This window comes from Mustela erminea, chromosome 11 (assembly GCF_009829155.1).
Source record: "Mustela erminea isolate mMusErm1 chromosome 11, mMusErm1.Pri, whole genome shotgun sequence".
NCBI classification, from domain to species: Eukaryota; Metazoa; Chordata; class Mammalia; order Carnivora; family Mustelidae; genus Mustela; species Mustela erminea.
The window spans coordinates 65,422,905-65,440,779 of record NC_045624.1 but is presented as its reverse complement, the minus strand read 5'-3'; the positions used below and the strand labels follow the sequence as shown (position 1 = coordinate 65,440,779).

Below are 17,875 nucleotides of genomic sequence, written 5' to 3'. Positions count from 1 at the left end.
GTCATTAGTTTATTTTGTACATTGAACTCAAAATTATACCCCTAAGTTCGATTCTGCCTTTTGTATCAATATTGAGTAAGTCTAAATATTTGAAAGGCTAGCAACATGTTATTTTTTTTTTTTTGGACTAAAGATTGACATTTCTCTCATATTTTTCATATGTCACATGTCGTATGTTCATATGTCATAGTTTCCATACCTTTTAGCATTACTTTCATATACTGTAGGCTATCAGTATTTCTCATATACTGTGGTGTCTGGACTGATTAGATATAGTCGATTAGCATGATTTCACCTGTGAATACACTACATTTTTCGCAGCTTCTTTATTTTATTGATGTAGGGAAATTTTCAGCTTTTCTAGATACCCTGTACACAAGCATATATGCACAAAATGAGTTTTTCCCAGAAGTAATAAATAAGAAAGGAGAGTGAATCTAATATGTCTAGTCTAAAATAGTTGCACATCTGTGCATAGAATATGAATAACAAAAAAGTGAACTTGCAGTTTTATCCCAGAGGTAAATGTAATCTCAAAGTTATAGCCAAGATTTGGCATAGTTAAATTTTGGATTACAGCAACACATGATATACACTATTAAGAAGGAATGTCTGAAATGACTGAGTGAGATATTTGCTTACTTTCCCCACAAAGGAAACATAAAGCTAGACAAATTGTCAAAACAGCTAATTCAGTGCTCTGGAAATCAACCAAACAAATGGAGACTTTATTCATGAAAAGCACTGAACTCGAGGTATAAGAACAACACAAATTTATGGTGTTATCTGGTGCTGTACCTCATCCCTTCTACCTTATCCCCAGCTTTGTTGATGTGGCATTTCAACCAAGATGGGGCAAGCCTTGAAAACTGGAATCTTTGTAGCCCTTGCTGGAGAGAGAGCACTTGATAGGAAGTGTTGTACATTAAAATAGTAACCAGGAGGACCAGTGACTTCTCTAGTCTAAGGTGTGGTCCAGTTAGTGGCAAGTAACAGACTCATGAAGTAGCAGGATTTTATGGAGAGCTCTAGAAGATAAGATAGTCTTGGGGGATTGAAAAGCTCATGACATATCCCAGGTTGACTGGAGGCTGGAGATATGCACAGCAGAAAATGAATAAGCCACCCATGCGTCGCTGGTTAGTGGAAACTAGGAAATATGTTGAGAGGAGATTCAAGCAGGCCTACTGGTAATAAAATCTGGGGCCATCTTGTGAAAGGTTCAGACTTTGAATGCACTGTTCATTCTACATGCAAATCCCATCCTGGGAGTGGAAGCCTTACTGGGTTGAGATAATTGAATAAAATCTGTGGTCAGTCTTTAGTCAAAAAGTAAGGTGAACACTGGAGACCAGCTTGAAAGATCTTAAAAAGAAAAATGGGGTCAGGGGGAAAGGAGTAGAGAAATCAGTGGCCACACAGTACAAGGGAAACAGATTTTTAGTTCATCAAGATGCTAAAACACAAACTGATAAGACAACCCACCACCCTCAAGGAAAATTAGAATCTAGAGTTGCTATAATGTGTTATTTAAAATGTCCAATGTCTAATAAAAAATTTAGAGATATGCAAAGAAAAAAGAAAGTACGACCTATACTTTAAAAAAAATCACTAGAAATTATATCTAATTGTCTCCATATGTTGGATTTAGCAGACAAAAGCATTAAAGCAGCAATTAGAAGTATGTTAAAAAGAAACAGAGAAAACGTAGTTAAAGCAATAAAGTAAAGTAGGGTGATAGTGACTCAATGAATAAGGGATTTCCACAAAGAGATAATTATTATAAAAAAGAAACAAAAACTCTAGAGTTAAAAAGTATAGTAACTAAGTTTACTCAATGGGCTCAGTAGCAGATTTGACATGGCAAAAAATAATGAGTAAATTTGAATATAGGTCGATATAATTTATACTCCTTGAAGAATAGAGAGGAAAAGATTGAAGAAAAGTCCACAGAGCCTCAGAGGCCTGCGAGAAAACCTTAAGTAGATACACATATACATAATGGGAGATCCGAGAGAGGAGAGAGTGAGAGGAGTTAAAAAATATATGAAGAAATGATGACAGAAATCTTTCCAGATTTAATGTAAAACTATCTGTAGATTCAAGCTCCACAAACCCCAAGTTGGAAAACACAAAGAGGACCTACATAGACACATCATAGTTAAACTATTGAAAGCCAGAGTAAAAGAGAAAATCTTAAAAGCTGGAAGGACAAAACTGACTTATTGACATATAGGGAACTGACCTAATAATTACCTTTAATGGCTGACTTCCCATCAGAAACAGTAGAGACCTTACAGCTTGACACATTCAAAATGTAGAAAGGAAAAAAAAATGTCAACCAAGTATTCAATATCCAGAAGAACAGGTCTTCAAATTAAAGGTGAATTATTTTCAGATAAACAAAGATTATGAGAATTTCCTGCTGCTAGAGGGTCTTGTAACAAATACCAAAGGAAATTTTTCAGGCTGAAAGGAAATGACTCCAGATGTTAATTCAAATCTATAAGAAGAACTTAAAGAGTATTGAGAATGATAAATGTTTGGGTAAATATGAAAGAGTCTGTAAATATATTTTTCTCACTTTCCACATTTAAAATACATGTATAATCATATAAAACAATAATTATAATACTGTTATATTGGGTTTATGACATATATACATGAAATGTACATATGGCAAAGTACAAAAGAGGGACAAAGAAATGGACAAGTACTAGAGTATAGTTTCTGTTTTATTGGAATTATTATTTTGAAGTAATGTGATAAATTAAGGTACAAATTATAATCCCTAGAACAGTTGTTAAGAAACTAACTCTGAAAAAATAGAAAGTAAAAAATATAGAGGGATTAAAATGGTACACTATAAGTATTTATCACAAAAGAAAGCAATAAAGGAGGAACAGAGGATAGAAAAAGGTGTGACATAAATAGAAAATAATTAACAAAGTGGCAAAAGTAATCCAGCCATGTATGAATTAATAAATATAAATGTACTGAACATTCTCCTTAAGAGGCAGAGACTGTCAAAACTGGATAAAAACACAACACGCAGCTATATATTGTCTGTAAGAAGCACACCTAATGATAAGAAAGCTTAACTGACACAATAGACTTTAAGACAAGAAGTGTTACTGAAGACAGACATTTCATAATGATAAAAAGGTCAATACACCAGGAAGATATAATAATCATAAATTGTGTATACATCTAACAATGGTCCCCAAATTCATGAAGTGGAACTATGAAAGGAGAAATAAGGTTTCTACAGTAATAATTGGAGATTTCTTATTTATTTATTTATTTATTTATTTATTTGACAGACAGAGATCACAAGTAGGCAGAGAGGCAGGCAGAGAGAGAGAGGAGGAAGCAGGCTCCCTGCCGAGCAGAGAGCCCGATGCGGGACTTGATCCCAGGACCCTGAGATCATGACCTGAGCCGAAGGCAGCGGCTTAACCCACTGAGCCACCCAGGCGCCCAATAATTGGAGATTTCAATACCCCATTCTCAATACTTGATAGAGCAACTAACTAGACACAAAATAAGCAAGAAGATAGAAGATTTCAACAACATTATCAATCAACTTGACCTAATTGACATATATAGAAAATTCCACCTAGTGACTTCATTCTTTTCAAACATATGGGAAACCTTCTCTAGGTCATATAGATCATATGTTTGGCCATAAAACAAGTCTCAGTAGAGTGCAAAAGATGAAATCATATAACAGAGATCTGAAAAAGCCCCAAATAGTTGTCAATTAAAAACACGAGGGAAATTTTTAAGTTTTTAATGAATGAAAACAAAATCTTAGAATTTGTGTGTGCAAATAAGGCAGTGCTTCATGGAAAATTTATACCTTTAAATGCATATATAAGAAAAAAGAGAAAACTCTTAAATCAGTCCTAAGTTTCCAGCTTAAGAAACTGGAAAAATAAGAGGAAACAAGACCAAAAGAAAGCAGAGGAAGGAATTAATAAAGCATACAGCAGAAACCAACAGAACAGAAAAATGTTAGAGAAGAATCAGTGAAACTAGAAGTTGGTTCTTTGGAAAGATCAACAAAGTTGACAAAACTTTAGCTAGACTGACAAAAAAACAAAAAACAAAAAAAAAACATGTTTACCAAAATCAGCCATGAAAGGGGTGAAATTACTACCAACCTCACAGAATTTGAAAGTAGTATAAAGGAATATTATGATCAATTTTATGTTATCACTGTAGAAACTAAAGTTAAATAGATGACTTAGAAAGGCAAGTTATTAGAGACAAATTATAAAAACTAATTTAAGAACAAATAAAAATAGACTTCTAATAAGTAAAAAAATGGAATAAGGAATTAAAAATCTTCCCACAATGAAAATCCCAGAATCAAATTTGGTAAATTCTATCAAATATTCAAAGAAGTAATATTAATTCTTCACAAATGGTTTCAGAAAATAGGAAAGAAAGAAAACTTCCCAGTTTACTTTGTCAAGCCAATTTAACTGACTTCAAAGCCAGGACAAAGATATCTCAAGAAAATAAAATGGCAGATCAATATCTCTCTTGAATAAAGAAGCAAAAAACCTTACCAGAATATTAGCAAACCAAAGCTAACCACATATGAAAAGAATTATATACCTTGAGCAAGTTGGATTTGTTCCAGAAATGTGAGGGTGGATTAAGATCCAAAATTCAATTAATGTAATACACTATATTAATAAAATAAAGAACAGAACCATATAATCATCTCAGTAGAGGCAGAGAAAACATTTGCCAAACTCCTAACAACCATTCAAAATAAGAATCTCTCAGCAAACCAGGAAAGAAAAAAGAACTTTCTCTGCCTGATAAAGGGCATTTATGAAAAAACCAAAAACCTACAGATCACATCCTATTCTTTTTTTTTTTTCCAAGATTTTATTTATTTATTTGACAGAGAGAGATCACAATCAGGCAGAGAGAGAGCAGGAAGCAGGCTCCCCACTGAGCAGAGGGCCCAATGCAGGGCTCGATCCCAGGACCCCGAGATCACGACCCGAGCCGAAGCCAGAGGCTTACCCACTGAGCCACCCAGGCGCCCCTGTTTTTTTTTTTTTTTTTTTTTTTTTAAACAGTCTCCGTACCCAACATGGGGTTTCAACTCATAACTCTGAGATTAAGAGTTGCATGCTCTGCTGACTGAGCCAGCCAAGTGCCCCATCATAGTTATATTCATTCAGTTCAACAGTGAAAGCCAGAATGTTTTCTTCCTAAGATCAGGAACAAGGCAATGTCATCCACTGTCACCTTGCCACTATTTCTACTGATATTACATAGTAGGTTTTAGTCAGTACAATCAAGCAAGAAAAATAAAGACATCCATATTGTAAAAGAAATAGTAAAACTTCTTAATGCCCACCACCAGAGCACTAGGTGTGGTATATAAACAATGAATCTTGGAACACTGAAAAAATAAAATAAATTTTTTTAAAAAAGGTAAAAGTACTCTTATTTACAGAAAACATGCAGAAACTATATTTAGACTGCTAGAAAATACGCAGAAACACAGACAATACTAAAACTAGTAAACATGTTCTGCAAGATTGCAGGGTACAAGATCAGCATATAGAAATCAGTTATATTTCTAGATCCTAGATAGGAATAGTCCAAAAAATAAGAAAACAATTTATTATAGTTGTGTCAAAAAGATGAAAATACTTGGGAATAAATTTAACAAAAGCAATGTAAGTTTTGTACACTAAAGACAACAAAACATTGCTGGAAAAAATTAAAAATTTAAATAAATGAAAGACTTACTTTGTTCATGAATTGGAAGACTCAATATTAAGGTGGTAATTCGTCCCAAATTGATTCATTGAAATCCCTTTTAAAATTCCATATTTTTTGGTTTTGGTAGAAATTGATAGGCTAATCTTAAAATTTATGTGGAAAGGCAAAAGACTTAGAGTGGTCAAAAGAATTTATTTTTGAAGATTGATTTATTTATTTTAAAGAAAGCATTGGGAGGGAGAGAGGGAGAGAAGCAGCTCCCTGCAGAATGCAAAGCCCAGATGCAGGGCTCAGTCTCAAGAACCTGAGATCACAACCAGAGCCAAAATCAAAGGTCAGATGCTCAACTGACTGAGCTACCCAGGCACCCCCAAAATATTTTTGAAAACAAATTTAGAATATTTAAATCACACAATTTCAGTATTTATTATAGATCTATATTAATAAAGTCAGCAGAAGAAAGACACATAAATAAGAAGATCAGAATTGTGAATCCAGAAATAAACCTTTATATTTGTGGTCAGTTGATTTTTCACAAAGGTACTGACACCGTTCAGTAGGAAAGCACAGTGTTTCCAACAATTGGTGCTGGGATAATTATATTCCACGTGTAAGGAAAAGCAAACAAAAACAAGTCCTTGACTGTCACATTGAAAAAAACTAACTCAAAAGGAATCATAGTTCTAAATACAGGCTTTAAAACTATAAAACTTATAGAAGACCTTGTATTAATCAGCAAGGCATTTTTAGATTACAACACCAAGAATAAAGCCATAAAACAAACAATAATAATAATAATAACAAATTCATTAAATTGAACATTATACTTCAAAAGACGCCACTAGGGAATGAAACCACAAGAGACTGGACTCTGAGAAACAAACTGAGGGTTTTGGAGGGGAGAGGGTGAGGGGTTGGGTGAGCCTGGTGGTGGGTATTATGGAGGACACGTATTACATGGAGCACTGAGTGTGGTACATAAACAATGAATTTTGAAACACTGAAAAAAAATTTTTAAAAAAAGACAAGTTTCAGACTGGAGGAAATACTAACAAATCCTATATCTGAAAGGGCTTATATCCTGAATATATAAAGAACTCTTAAGATCAATAATAGGAAGACAAGCTAACTTAAAAATGGATAAGACAATTGGATATTTCATCAAAGATCTATGCATGGATGGCAGATAACCACATGAAAAAATGTTCAACATCATGAGTCAATTGGCAAATGCAAATATAAACCATAAAATACACCTACACACTCAATGACTATAATGTAAAAGATCAACAGTGCCAAGTATTGACAAGGATAAAGAGAATCTGGAGTCCTCACGTGTTCTTGGGAACATAAAATGGTACAGCCACTTTGGAAAACAGTTTGTCAGTTTCTTTTACAGTTAATCAGAAACTTAGCATATAACCCAGCAATTCAGTTCCCTAGACGTCTGTATAAGAAAGGTGAGAACACCTGTCTAGATTGAGACATGTACACAAGATGTTTATAGCTGAGTCCACATATGCATGGATTGGTAAATGGAGAGACAAAATGTGGTGTATTCATGCAATAACACACTATTCAGCAACAAAAAAGTAAAAATACACTGAATATCAACAATGCTATAACGTGAATGAACCTTAAATATGTCATACTAAATCAAGAGTCAGCAAATTTTTTCTGTAAAAGACCAGATAGTAAACATTTTAGGGTTTGTGAGCCATATACTCTCTGTTGCAAGGGTTAGACTCTGCTGCTATAGTATGAAAGCAGCCATAGACAATATGGGATGTTCCATAAATTTTTTTTACAGTAACACATGGCAGGCTGGGTTTGTCCTTTAGATTGTGGCTTGCCAATCCCCGCTAAGTGTAAGAAGTGAGATGACTAAGACTGCATATTATATTGGTCCATTTAATTTTGAAATGCCAGAAAAGGCAAATTTATAGGAGGGGGAGAAAGCCCACTTGTGGTTGCATGTGGCTGGGAGTGGGGCTGAAGGAATGCTGCAAACAGACTCAAGGCAAATTTGGGGGGTGATGAAAAGTTATAAAAAGTTATAAAAGTACAATGTGAGTATTGTCAAACAACTCTAAATAGTGATTAAAACTTACTGAATTTTTACCCTTATAGTTAAGGGAATGTAAATTATATCTCAGTAAAGATGAAAAAGAAAGGAATAGATGTAAAAGACTGGTGGGTTTTTTGTGGTATACCTTGAAGATACTAAGTGCCATGTGATATATATAACTGAGGCTAGCAAACAATAAGAACACATTGGTAAAAAGTGAAAAGAAGAATAGTTACAACAGATAACAGAATTGGAATTTGAGAAAATTATGAAAAGACAAAACTATTATTGAAAGCCATATTTTTAAAAATTGCCTACTAAAATTGTGTTATTTTATTTTTATTTATTTATTTTTTTTAAAAGATTTTTTATTTATTTATCAGAGAGAGAGGGGGAGAGAGCGAGCACAGGCAGACAGAATGGCAGGCAGAGGCAGAGGGGGAAGCAGGCTCCCTGCTGAGCAAGGAGCCCGATGTGGGACTCGATCCCAGGGCGCTGGGATCATGACCTGAGCCGAAAGCAGCTGCTTAACCAACTGAGCCACTCAGGTGTCCCTAAAATTGTGTTATTTTAAAAAATAACTTTTGACCCACTTCCTTGAAATAGGATCAAAGTCAAAAGTACTACATGTCGTTTCTTCCTGAGTCACATACATACTCTCCCCCCTCACAATAATGTGAATCAGGATTTCAGATTAAAATGTCAGTGAAAGCACCTGTATAATCTGTCTCCACTTTGCTCCAAGTTTATGAGAATGTGATGTGAAAATTTTTCAAAGAAATAAGTAACTATATTCTAGTTACATTTAAGACAAAACCCCTGCAGACCATGAGTAGACAGGAAACCCTTAGTAATGAGGGGGTGTTGATGCTGTCTGGCTCACAGAAACCTAGGTCATGTGGGCCAGGGCTTAAAAAGTGGGTTTTTAAGCCAAACTTAAGAGAGTATAGGTTGCTAGACATTTTAAGAATGCCAAATGTGTCTTGCAAATGGTAGGAGATTGGAACTGGGCTGTCTGCATAAAGCAGGGAACTGGGACCGTGTTTCTAGGCCATAAAACTAGACCTGAAATAACTCCACCTGACACTGTTGGTGTTTTCCTGTGGGCCAAAGAGGCAGCTATGCAAAAATGGAAATGGTAACCATATGTTGTGTGTGCATGTGGCATCTGGAATAGAACTCTACCCATGTGGAACCAAAGCCCCAGTCTTTCTAATTTAAGACCTGCTCCGGAGCTATGCAACTCCAGAGGGATAGTCTGAGCCACCATGAAACAACATGGCAGGAAAGAGCTCACAAAGGATAAGACTCCCACATAAGGTGTGTTTGCAGGCAAGTATTTTAGGACATGTATGGAAATCTGTTACTACAAGAGACAGCAGATACATCAAATGGGATCATTTACATCCAAGGAAATAGAAATAAGAATACATTCTCAAAAAAAGCCATTAAACATAAAAATGCTTAAGAATTTCAAATGAAAAATAATTGGCAATAAGCAAAGGAATAAGAAGAGGCAGAATGATAAAAGACTGACAAATCTTGTAAGTGACAAAAATTGATGAAATTGAAAATAACAAACTCTTTGGTAGATTTAATTCACATAACAGAAGACTGAATTAGTGAGTCAGAACTCTCAACTGAGACTTGTCAGTCTGGAAGAGCGAATCTTCTAGAATATAGAACAAAAAGTTAAGGAGGTTGAAAATATGAAAGAGATGTTAAGAAACATGGAAAACAGACCGAGTTAGGGGTTCCAGGAGGTAAGAATATTCTGTAAGCATCATGGAAGAGAAATTTTTTAAAGGTTGAAAGTTTGCTATATTTGAAGAGCAATTGGAAAAGCCCACTAGTTTCAAGAGGATAAATAGGACAAAGGAAAACTGCCCGCCTTAAGTATAGTGTAATGGATTGTAGATTAAGGACACACACTCACACAATTCTTGCAGTAAGGAAAAAAAAGCAGGTTACTTACAGCAGAAATGGCAGATTATCAATACATTTATCAGAAATTATGATTGATACCAGTGTACATGAAGTTGTGGATTGTGTTCATGTTAAGGAAACTAATCCAAGTGAAGCATTTTCCTTTATAAAAATACTAATTTTCCTCCTTTGAGTTATGTTCCTTTGAGGGTTGTCACCCCAACTAAGCAAATGTACAAATGCACTTTTCCACTTGTTAGAAATGTGGCTCCTGCTTACAAAACATAATTTAAAGTTCATTTATAAAGCATAAGTAGAGTTTAAGGAGTCTGTAACTGAATGGTAAGAGTTTAATTAACATGACTTTTTATGGTACTTCATTTGTATATGTTCAGTAGAGTAAAAGAGAAGAAAGGGAAATCTTGAAAATAATCATCAGCATTTGGTGGCACTGCATTTGTTCATGGAAGAACATCAGATCAGTAAATCTGTATACCCAGTAGTGTATGAAGGATCTAGAATTTCAAAAGAAACAATAGGTACAATCTACTTTGTAAAGAACTTAACTACACTGTAGGAAAAACAACCAAGATCTTAAGGAATAATCACAAAGGACTTTATGTTAAATTCCAGTGTCCTTATTGAGTGAGAGAAGTTTGTCTCTTGCCCATAGTGCAAACTAGAATCACTTTTACAACCCTGTCGTCCCTTTGAGCAAGCATGCTTTCTGGTTTCTTTAAAATAGTCAAATTCCAGCTGCTTTTATGGTTCTAGCTACTCCCCCTGTCCTAGCTAGGGCCTTACTATGGTTGGGGGACTTTTCTCTGAAGTGATCAGGGAACCTCCCCTTCTGTTTCTTCTGTTTCTTCTGTTTCTTCTGTTTCTCCTCTTCCTCCTCCTCCTCCTCCTCCTCCCTTTTTTTTTTTTAAAGATTTTATGTATTTATTTGACAGAGATCACAAGTAGGCAGAGAGGCAGGCAGAGAGAGAGACGGGGGAGAAGCAGGCTCCTTGCCAAGTAGAGAGCCTGATGCGAGACTCAGTCCAGGACCCTGGGATCACAACCCGAGCCGAAGGCAGCGGCCCAACTGACTGAGCCACCCAGGTGCCCTCCCCTTCTGTTTCTTGCTTACCTCTTTCCTCACTCTATAGTTGCCATTTCTGACTCCTCTGGAGTTAGAGCTTAAGGGAGAAAGGGGGAGGTAGGAGGAATAGAAATATGACTCCTTGACTGGTTTATATATATTATAAGATGCCTTTACATCCCCTGGGCTTGACAGGTTTTTAAAACTGACTTTCTTTGGTAGAGTAATTTCATGGAGTATCTGGAGATCCCTTGTTGCTATACATCTGTTCCCTACTATTCAGTCTTTCTGAGTTTGTAATTCCCTTACTCCTTCCTTAGCCTCTAGATTCATAGAAATAACATTCAGTTTCTCAGCTGCTGAGTCAGTTCACTGTTCAAGGCAGGCTTCTCAGGGCGCCTGGGTGGCTCAGTGGGTTAAGGCAGCCCTCTCATGTAGAACCAAAGACAACTTTGCACAGCTCTTCGCTCAGATTTCCTAAATGGATCCTGGAAAACTCTCATACATTTTTTTTTCTTTTTTTCTTTTTTTTCTCCTCCTCCTCTTCTTCTTCTTCTTTTTCTTCTTCTTCTTCTGGTCTGGTTAATGTCTAGGAGTTTAGGCTGATTCTAACGCAACTGTATATCTCTAACATCCTTGTTCAACATTTAGAGTAGAAGTATCTAGAGTAGAGGTCAGATACCCGTCCATTATGTCCTCTTATCTGTAGGGAAGATAAATCCATCTTTCCAAGTTGTCTCACTGAAACTTCTTTCTCTTCATTTGAGAAGTATTTCCTCTGAGGTCTTGGATTTTACTTTTTCCTACTTACAGTGTAATAAATTAGCCTTTTACTCTTTCATGAATGCTGGCAGAAGGCATGAAATGCCTGTATTAGAGACAATGGACTTTGTTATTTCCAGCACAGCAAGTATCAAGACTATCAAGTTTGCCTTGCTTCTCCTGAATCAAGTCCCATAGGGTAATGGGAAGAGCCTAAATGGATTCAAACACATAGAGTAGGTCACATTACAGGAGAGAAATACAGAGCATGGGGGAATCCACAGTTTTTATAGTAAGCAGTTAGCAAACCTGTTCTTTAACCCAGGGGGTAACAGTCCAAGAAAACATAAATAATACTGTTGTGTTGTTTTGATTTTTTTTTTTTTAACGATCTCTGATTTTGATAAAAATTGAAAAAGGTGGGTTTGCCATTCTTAAGTCCTTCAGGGGAAATAAAGAAAAAGCATGGGTTGCTTCATTATCTCACCAGTAAGCTCTTCTTTCATTAGTAGGATAGATTTTCTTAGATGGAACCATCTGGAGCAGTAACTGAAATGATTAGGGGTATTTCTCACATCTGATCAAACCGTGATAAAAACATATTACTGATGTGGTTTTCCTTTTTTAAATAAGCAAAATAGAAGTGTCTGTATATACCTTCTGCCCTAACATTTTGTTAATTTTTGGTATTAAAATTTTTTATCATAATATACCAAGGAGGAAATAATTGCAACAATATTTTCTCTGGACCTAAAAGACAACAGTCTGCAGAATTTTGAGTATCCCTTTGAACTCAAGGGAATTACGTGATAAACTTTTAAAAAATACAAATATTTATCCAGTAAAGTCTCTGTCTATACCCATATTAAATTGAATTAGAAAGATGCTTTAAAATCTTTTCAATATTTAAAATTCGCTCCAATAAGAAAAATTTTTAAGGTCATACAAACTGCTTGTCAAAAAAATAGACACCGAGGGCGCCTGGGTGGCTCAGTGGATTAAGCCGCTGCCTTCGGCTCAGGTCATGATCTCAGGGTCCTGGGATCGAGTCCCGCATCGGGCTCTCTGCTCAGCAGGGAGCCTGCTTCCTCCTCTCTCTCTGCCTGCCTCTCTGCCTACTTGTGTTCTCTGTCAAATAAATAAATAAAATCTTTCAAAAAATAAAAATTAAAAAAAAAAAAATAGACACCGATCAGTAGCTTAGTATGTTAACGGCTTCATCAAATTTTTGTTCATCTTTATTTCAGTTTCACATCTTGCAATATCTTCAACATTAAGAAAGGAAGTTACTTTGCAAGTGGTTGAGATTATGAGCTAATACACAGTGACTGGTAATTACTTGCAGTTGAACATTAACATAGAATTACTTCCAGACGCATTGGTAGGTAATAGAAAGAGGTTATAAAGGCTAGAGGACTGGGTCTGCCACTTACTAGCTGAGTTACCTTACACCAGTTACTTTATTTTTGATGTGTTACTTTATTTTTACTTTATTATAGATGTGTCCTCATCTATAAAGTAAATATAATAATATGGGATCAAGCAGGTTTATGAACTAAATGTTTTTTAAATGTTAATTGGTGTTATTTACATGCTCTGTTGACAAATATGCTTTATTGGTGGCTATAAATATAATTCTGTATTAAGACTTACATGTATAAAAGTCCCAAAGCTAGCTATATCTGTGAGGATGAGTTTGTGTGTGGGAGTATCTCTGTTCCTGGGTTAGCGGGTTTGTGTGCGTCTGCACATGCAGACTAAGGCATGTCTGTGGGCATGCAAGGGTCGATATGCACTCAGGTGACCTATCTGTGTTTGTTCGTTATGGATGTTTGTGCGTGCATATGCCCGTGTTCATTTCATGGGGCTGAACGAATAACAATTAGTTTTTTAGGGTTCGCCTATTGGCGCTTTAAAAAAAACAGGAAAATAACTCAAATTATTCATATTTATGGAAAGATTATAAGAAGTTTTAGATTTTTATTTTTGATGTTAGATTAGGCACTATTGCATGTTAAATTTCTTTGAACACTGACAGGGATAAATTTGTTTTTAGACTGCAGAACCTTTGTTTTGAGACACTTGATCTTTATAAACACTAAAGTTTGTCACATACTCCTTTTGTTCGTATAAAAGGGAATGGCAGCTTGAAGTTCATGACTTCTCAGACTGTATTTACAGAAAAAATGCTGGGTTATTCTCTTTTATAGTTGTTTCAGGGTTTTCTTTTTGTTAGTTTAGCTGTTGTCACATTTTTCTAGGGTTTTGTTGTCTCCTGTAAGTTATTAACTTGTTTCTTTAGGCAGTACAGAATAATGGTTAGGAGAGCAAACTCTGGAATTCTACTTCCTAAGTTCAAATATTTGTTTCACCACTTAACTGTGTGACTTTGAGTAAGCTTTTTAACCTTCTGCCTCAGTTTCCCTTGCCTATAAAATGGGGATGATTACAGTACCTATTTCATGTGCTTTTATTTAAAAATGAATGGGATAATTTACATAAAAATTTACAGAAAAGCAAGTGGCATAGTGCCTCCTTCCTTATTTTAAAACTAGCTCTCTCCTCGTTTTTTTCTTCTCCTGAAGTCCCAGGACTCTGCTTCCTTTCCTACTGCTAGCTTTTAGTCCTTTGGACTTAAGATTTCTCATTTCCCTGACCTACTCTGGAGTAGAATTCATTGTGAGAAATCTTTCTCTCCCTTTCAGTGTCTGAGGCGAAGGTACTCAACCAGTCTTTTGAGGCTGAGTTTTGTTTTATTTTGTTTTTAAATTTCAACAATAGTGGGGAAAACTAACAGGATAGAAATAGCAAATGAATAGGGATGATGTTAATTAGGTTTACAAAAATTTACAATAAAATGTATTCCTAGTTCTCAGATTTTAAGTGGGGCCAGTCTCGGATTTTTCTTCATCTAGTTTCACAAATGTTTTAGTCAGTTCTTTGTGTTTATGCTAATTCTTCTCTCTACACTTATTATTTCTTCTTTGTGACCCAGGGTCACTTATTCCCTGGCTTTTTTAAACTTTGGAACTCATGTGCTTGAAATCCCTTTCATGTTTAAAGAGGTTCCTCTCTCCTTCCCTCTCAATATTTTTTTCTTTCAGCTTCACTGAGCTATAATGGACCTATAACTTTGTGTAGGTTTAAGGTATAGAGTGTACTGATTTGATAGATGGATATACTTACCACCATAAGCTTAGTTAACACAACTGTCACCTCACATAATTACAGTTGTTTTATGTGTAGTGAGAACTTTTAAGATCTATTCTCCTAGCAACTTTTAAATTGCTGTACGGCATTGTTAACTATAGTCACCATGCTGTATGTTCTATTCCAGAACGTATGCTCGTAACTGGCAATTTGTATGCTTTTGTATCCACCATCCCATCTTTGGCCACCTGCTCTTTGTTTCTATGAATTTTTTTTTTGAGGTTCACATATAAGTGAGATCAAACTGTATTTTTCATTGGCTGATTTATTTTACTTAGCAGAATACACTCAAGGTCCATACTTAATTTTTTCCCTAAGGTTACAGAGTAGCTAATGGAATATTTAGAAACACAAAGTCAGATAGCTATATCTATAGTTTAACTTAAAAAATCGAGTCAGTGAAACGTAATGTTCCCTTTGTAAATGAGGTTGTGTGGGCATTTCAGCATAGTGACTGGGGTGGGTAGATGCCCTGAAGTGGGGACTTCTGTGCAACGTGATGGAATGTGGGCCTACAGAGGTTGTCTCGGGCAGAGCTTCAGAGCTGTGGATGAGGTAGGATGGGTTGTGTATATATATGTGTATGTGTGTGCCCCTTCCTCCCAGAGACAACTTTTTGTCTACTTTCTACTGGTTCTAAAGTCAACTTTGCACTGGATTCGGATGGCTGTGGGCTCTTGAGCATCCAAGGAAAAAGAGAAGGGAAATTCTAGGCAAAACTATGGAAGATGAGAGTGTTGACCATTGTTATGTAGGCCTGCTCCTCTTCTGAATGTGCTTGTAACCAGTGATTGTAACCAGCACTTTGTTGTGAAGCAAAGGATGATTTAGGGTGCCTTGCTTTCATGTTACATAGTTCTTGACAAAATTTATAATCTGAATATATATGATTAGAAAGATGGGCTCCCTTTTATCCTAATCTCTGCTGAATCAAAAACAGTGTAGCTATATAATATTTCAGAAATGAACAATATTGTGTGAAAACTGTAAGGTTGCATAGTTGAACTGGGTATTCCAGGCAAAGTAAGGTGTATACTGTGATGGGTGCTTTTTGTTTTCAGGGTTTTGTTAAAGGCTGTTAAGAACAAAAACTTTCCTGGCTTACTTTGATGTTTCTAGGCCTTAAAAAAATAGAGTGATTAGAATTGATCAGTTCTCAATTTATTTTAGTTTGTTTATTTTTGAAGATTATTTTTAAAAACGAAAAATTATAAATTGCCTTGATTAATCTCTAGGGATTATGGCTCTTCTGTACAAGCTCTTGCCAGTTTTGAAACAACACCGAAACATCATTAGTATTCAGAAAACACTATTTTATACCCTCTATCCTAATTGAATGACTTGTACAACTTGAAATCCTGTTTATTTTTTATCATAGAAAATAATCTATCTTGATTTACAGTGATTACCTACTAATTTTGATTCCTGTTCTCATGAAAATTAATGCTCTCCAGAAGAAAATTATGTCATTTCAACAGAGCAGGGAACACAAAGATTAACATATATAATCTTATTTTTATATATTTGCAACAACATTGTATGAGAGGTCCATTAGCTACAAAAGAGCTTTAAAAAACTGAAGGAATAAAAAAAAAAAAAAACCACACACACCCCCCTAAAAAACAAAAAACAAGTGAAGGAATCTAAGGATCTTAATATAAAAGAAAAGACATAGGGACGCCTGGGTGGTTGAGTTTGTTAAGCCGCTGCCTTTGGCTCAGGTCTTGATAAGCCGCTGCCATCAGCTCAGGTCCTGATCCCAGGGTCCTTATCAGGCTCTCTGCCTCTGCCTACCATTCTGCCTGCTTGTGCTCTCTCTCTCTCTCTTTCTCTCTCTCACAAATTAATAAATAAAATCTAGGAAAAAAAAAGAAAGCACATAAACCATTCCATTGTTTAGGTGCTTTTTTACTTCCATGCTTCTATTGGCCATATGTGAAAAATGCTTTTTTCTAGCAACCTGTATACTTTAACTCTTGAGCATTTGTAGGTTTTAGTAGCAACTGTCTATTTTGCTTCTTATTACCATGGTTATCCAAGGTAAGTATTTAGCTAATATTAAAATACAATGTATTTTTGCTTTAGGTCTTTGAGGAAATCAATTTATTTTGCAGACTTTACTTTTTGTTTACACTTGGCCTAATAAATAGGTAAATATAAAACTGGGCTCACTATAGGTATTCAAGGAATAACTGTTAGTTGATTAGTGTCATCTTTCCTACAAAGAAAATAATGCCAATATTAAGTAACCTCCCCAAATTGCCAATTATTCCCTCATAAAATGCTGAGGAATATTTTACTCCTGGTCTGGCTATTTAAAGAAGATTATACATCATCTAAAATATATGAGTTTTTTTGAGTTTCAGCCAGGTTGGTGTTTAGTATAAATTGTTTCTGTTTGAAATGTACCTTCTGGCAATACTTATGTTCCAGTTTTAAGCTTATATTTAATTTTGAAAAAAATTTATTCTGCCACAATAAATTCTAAGGAAGATGTCCTAAAGTGCTGTGAAGGCATGATAGAATCCTTTGTCTGCTAAATGTTGCCATCGTAGGCTATACACAGTTAGAGATGGGTCTGGTGGTTGCATTTCTGTAACCTCAAACACTCTGGACCAAGGACTCCCAAATGCTGATGCATAGGGAGATGCATATACAGAACCACAAAAACCGGTCTGGGACAGGCACAGGGTTCTGTGTTGGTCAGGACTTAGAGTTTGGTGGGGGTGGAGGGTGGTTTGTTATTCTGTTTTGTTTTGTTTTGTTTTTAGTTTTTAGTTTTAGTTTCCTGGATGATTCCAAGAGAGAGGCACCTGTAAATACAGAGATCTTCAGTTGAGCACATGTTCTCTTTGGGGGCATATCTCAAAAAAGAACAGCCCCATGAGTTTGAAAGGCCCTCCTTGGGTGCCTGGGTGACTTAGTGGGTTAAAGCCTCTGCCTTCGGCTCAGGTCGTGATCCCTGGATCCTGGGATCGAGCCCCACATCGGTCCTGGGATTGAGCCCTGCATCGGGAAGCAGGGACCCTGCTTCCCCCTCTCTCTCTCTGCCTGCCTCTCTGCCTACC

The 17,875-nt window shown here is 35.9% G+C and overlaps 1 protein-coding gene across 1 annotated transcript in view; it reads left to right on the top strand.

The window, feature by feature from the left end:
* Positions 1–17,875, top strand: part of GLCCI1 (glucocorticoid induced 1) — a gene marked incomplete at its 5' end in the record, with an annotated part of 71,645 nt that overhangs the window by 26,336 nt on the left and 27,434 nt on the right. The window lies entirely within an intron of this gene.